This window comes from Rutidosis leptorrhynchoides, chromosome 8 (assembly GCF_046630445.1).
Source record: "Rutidosis leptorrhynchoides isolate AG116_Rl617_1_P2 chromosome 8, CSIRO_AGI_Rlap_v1, whole genome shotgun sequence".
Classification (NCBI taxonomy): Eukaryota; Viridiplantae; Streptophyta; class Magnoliopsida; order Asterales; family Asteraceae; genus Rutidosis; species Rutidosis leptorrhynchoides.
In genome coordinates, this window is record NC_092340.1 from 172,635,271 (window position 1) to 172,640,851 (window position 5,581).

The window sequence follows — 5,581 nt, forward strand, 5'->3', positions numbered from 1 at the left end:
TTGAGAATACATGAAATTTATTTTAAATGCAATGGATACAAGTACATACTAAATTCTACACCGAGTTTGAACCGAAAATCCCTTAGCTTTGGTAACTAGTAGCTGCCAGTTATAAGAACTGGTGGGCGCGAATAGTTGTATATGGATCCATAGGGCTTGACATCCCCGTCTGTTCCAGGTTTAGAAACCCTAGCCTGAACTATTAAACAGACGTATGCTATTTGAGTTTAGTACATGTTGGTTTGCGTGTATTGTACATGTTGATTGCATGTATGTTAAAACTGGGGTACTTATTATAACGTTAAAGCTTAGTTACCAGGGTACTCAATCTTGTAGAATAATTTGATAAACGTTTCTGGATGAAACAACTGAAATCTTGTGATCCACCTTTATATACAGATTATACGAAACATTAAAACTATGAACTCACCAACCTTTGTGTTGCAACTTGTTAGCATGTTTATTCTCAGGTTCGCTTGAAGTCTTCCGCTGTTTGCTTATATGTTAGACAAGCTATGTGCATGGCATATTTTTCAAGGAAACGTTGCATTCACCAAATCATCACCATGTATCTTATTTGACTGCATAGTCAATGGAAGTACTATTGTAAACTATTATGTTACGGTGATTGTCTACATGTAAAATCATCAGATGTCGAAAACCTTTGATTTAAATATTCATTTATGGTGTGCCTTTTCAAAAGAATGCAATATTTACAAAATGTATCATATAGAGGTCAAATACCTCGCAATGAAATCGATGAATGACGTATTCATCCATATGGATTTAGAGCGATCGTCACAGCTTGTTAGACATGTATTGACCAACATATGTTCTCTAGGTTGAGATCTACGGTTATTTTGCATTCCGAATTTCGGTCACATTTCGGTGAATGACCTTATGTGCTGCTAAGGTGAGTTTCATTTGCTCCCCTTTTAATTGCTTTTGCAATCTATATTTTTGGGCTGAGAATACATGCACTTTATTTTAAATGCAAAGGACACAAGTACATACTAAATTCTACACTGAGTTTGAACCAAAAATCCCTTAGCTTTGGTAACTAGTAACTGCTAATTATAAGAACTGGTGGGCGCGAGTATTTATATATGGATCCATAGGGCTTGACATCCCCTTCTGTTCCAGATATAGAAACTCTAGCCTGAACTATAAAACAGACGTATGCCATTTGAGGTTAATACACATTGGATTGCGTGTATTGTACATGTTGGTTGCATGTATGTTAAAACAGTGGTACTTATTATAACGTTAAAGCTTAGTTACCAGGGTGCTCAATTTTGTAGAATATTTTGATAAACGTTTCTGGATGAAACAACTGAAATCTTATGATCCACCTTTATATACGGATTATACGCAACATTAAAACTATGAACTCACCAACCTTTGTGTTGACACTTTTAAGCATGTTTATTCTCAGGTTCCTAGAAGTCTTTCGCTGTTTGCTTATATGTGATACAAGCTATGTGCATGGAGTCATACATGCTTTATTCGAGAAAACGTTGCATTCAAAAAATCATCACCATGTATATTATATTGACTGCATTATCAACGGATGTAGTATTGTAAACTATTAATTACGGTAATTTTCTATATGTAGAAATCATCAAACGTCAAAAACCTTGGAATTTGATATTCAATTATGGTGTGACTTTTCAAAAGAATGCAATGTTACAAAACGTATCATGTAGAGGTCAGTACCTCACCATGAAATCGATGAATGATGTATTCATCCAAAGGGATTTGGATGGATCATCACAGTTGGTATCAGAGCTTGAGGTCATAGGGAACCAGAATTTGCATTAGTGTGTTTAACTGGTAATTGTTAGGATGCATTAGTGAGTCTGGACTTTGACCGTATCTGTTTTTACCGAGTATTTCTTATCATGTCTTGTCGGAAATTACATGCTTATCATTCTTAGTCTAGATACATCTTACTGCATTGATTGCATGAATAGTGTATAGACAAAATTCATATCTTAGCGTATCTGCTAATTCATATCTTAGCGTATCTGTTACTGTAAACTTTGCCTGACACATTCCGTAAATCCATCCGTAATCTATGAAATCCTTTGTTCTATATATATAGATATTCTATGTAATTAGAATATCATCTGATAGCCGAAAATCGTTTTATATTGAAAAATCCTTTAATCAATCATACGAAATGGAATTCGCCACTAGTTCAAGTCCCTCGGATTCCGATATGGATTTTCACTCAAGCTCCGAAAGTAGTGTGACCGGAATGGATCAACCAATTAACCGTCATCTATTCTGGATGAATTGGGGATGGGTTCATAGTCTACTTAATCATTGGAGATAAGAAGAAGGTGATCCCTTCCATCTACCACATTCCCATCTTGGCGAGGAACCTGAAGCACTTACTGGCGAACCTGTTCGTAATACCATTTTCTCTCTCATCTCCAGAGTATCTAGTCATGATTATATACTATCTCAAATTCTAGATCTTATTCATCCGCACGTCCGAACCGACAATCATCCCGGTGTAGTAGCAGAATTCAACGAGCTTCGCGCTCGAGTATTGGCTTTGGAGAATATGGTGCAAAGGTTACAAGCACCAGCAGCATCACCGGCATCAACAGTACCACCATCATCCACACCAACAGTATCATTACCACCACCAACAACAACATCCACATCCCACACCTCAACATCACAATCTATACCTCGAGCATCAACGTCATACTCACCATAGATACCAAGGAGTACCAACAACAATAACCAATGAAGTATTGATCCATAACTTCATTGGAGAAATATTCTGCGGCGATTATGTAATCTCTAAAGTCTTAGAGATTATCTATTCCAGCCGTAACCGTAAATCAGATGAGTGGAACGAAACGATAGAAGGAAGAGTAGAAACCCTAACCGGAATGGTGCACGATTTAGAAGATAGACTTGTTTTACCAGCAGCATCAACAGTACCGTCAGTATCACCAACACCGACAAAACCTGTAGCACTACAAGTTCCGCCAATTTCATAATAACCAACATCATCACAAATCAACAACGCGCATATTGTATCAATGAGTTATGAAGTATTAACCCATTTCCCCTGAAGAAATTATATGTATATTTAATTTATATGAATTTTGAAATCAAAATAAATATTTTCGTACTAAGCTATTACGTGTGAATCTTAACTGGTAGGTACTGTTCGGTTAGTTCATATTACTAATATGCAATGATGTACATCCTTCATTAACGACATAACCATCGTTGACTACAATCTCTGTTTCAAATTCAATGAATTCCTTTTCATAATAAACTAAGTGTATTATTCAATTACATGTTTGATTTTACACTTTCATTTTTGATATACTCGAAACTTTCTAGAAAACATCATTCGTACTTTGCGAAGTTAGCAAGAGTTCCATGAGCACCAACATGATTCACTGAGGATATATCAATAAAACTGAATAATGAAGTATTGACTACCTTAGTGAGATACTCCGCGAAGATTATGAAATCTTTAATGTTTTAGAGATTATTCATTTCTAATCCAGCCGAAAATCAAATGAGCTTAATATGATATTAACTCATTAAATCTGTATTATATCTGAAGAAAATATACATACATATATTTTCATAAAGACTGTAATAAAATTCTCTGGTACAAAATGTTACTTGTAAAACTTTTAACGGGTAGGTAATACCCGAGAGATATATAAAATTTACAATTAATATGTTACATTCTTCGATTCTGATTCAGCAAATCAACTTCAATTTTTCATTCGAATAAGCCTTATTATAACAATTACCACTTCATCATTGTTACAGGGGAACCTTTTATATCTCGCCACATTAGCATTAAACTTACCAACAACTTCATTGATCTTTCACCTTCCGAAAAATCATTATACTTATTGAAACTCTATCATGTACTCATATACATCTTGTAACAATAATTGCCATACCAACTACAGGGAATTAGCAATCAGTATTTTGAATCTCGCAGTGTTTTTACATCAACAGTTATATGCATACATATAACAATTATCTCTTAGAATTATGATCTTCCATTATGAAATTCTGAAAAGTGCCCAGCATATGAAACACTTCTTGAAATTGGGAAAAATGCTGATGAAGCAGCAAAAACTGTAAACGACCTTAACAGCCAAAAGTTTGATTTATAAAGAATAGTGTGTTGGCAAAGCTCAGAAAAAGAGAAGGTTTGGAACTGGAAAACGGACTGAGCAAACCATGAAGGAGGCTGTGGACAAATCACAAAGACTAAACCTGCCTTCAAAGAATCCAAAAGATTTAGTATCTGCTGAAGTCATTAACGAATACCTTGCTCTTGACTCTAAACCTTTATGGACAAATCTTCTTTATCATCTTACGATATTAGAAATTCTAAGATATCATCATATCTTTCATTATAAATATCCTCGATATTTCTGAAGATATTTTCATAACTATTCTTATCTGAAATCATTTATCTCTTCGCGATATCAGTGTTACATCATAAAGGAAACTGTTTTAGTTTCTAAATTCTGAAAAGTTTGAACTTAAATTATGAATGTTATTGAAGTAGTGTTGGGAACAGAAGCATGAGTTAGTATAATATAATGACACTTGATCAACGCGATTATATTACAGTAAGTCATGCTGAGTTTCTAATGGAATGTGATCATTCACAGATCATAACTTCATCATGTGCCATGTTACACGACTCTTACACTCTATCTAGTATATAAACATATCAAGAACATAATTTCTTGATAGTTCTATTTTTCTCTTGAATTCTGGTAATTTAACCAATCAAGATCGTGCTATTACAATTTCTCACTTAAAACATTAGCCATGTTCATTCGAAACTCCATACCTACTAATTCTGGACCATTACTCGCGAAGAGAAAACAAAAGAATGAAGCTCCGAAATTGAAATGGGAGTAAAAATTGCAACAAATAGAAGAGAGCATTAACTGTGGATGTCAATGATTATAGAAAGACAGAAGCAGAGACATCGAAATATAAGGGAAGATATAAAGCTCATCAACAACCCAGAAATTACAAACTGCATATATCGATGCATATAGTAATATAAAGACACGGGAGAACTAAAAACACTATAAAACCAAGAGTATAGTAGAAGTAAATAGATTCTTCCTGCGGCAGATGAAAAAGAAGAATGACAGATATGAAAGTTAGGAGTATATCAAGAATCAGAAACGGATGGAGCATATTAATGAATACTTTAAATTGAGGGAGAAAGAATAAAAGATGTGAGCTGCGGAAATAAGGAAACGAAGGGAGTGGATTTATAGTAAAATATCTGATAGAGCAATCGAAATAGATCATTGCATTTAATCAAAGAAGATCCTAATTTTCTTAATTACCGGAGAATCAATTCTATTATAGATTTCAAGGATTATCTTTAAATTCCTTGAAATCCAAAAATCCACTGTGACTACGTCAAAAGTTAAATCTCTATCTCAACCTTTTATGACAGCTTCACTCGTACGCTTCACATAATCAAATCGTTTTATCTATATTAGTCAATAATGATAAAACTCTACTTTTCAACTCATATGAGTCATGA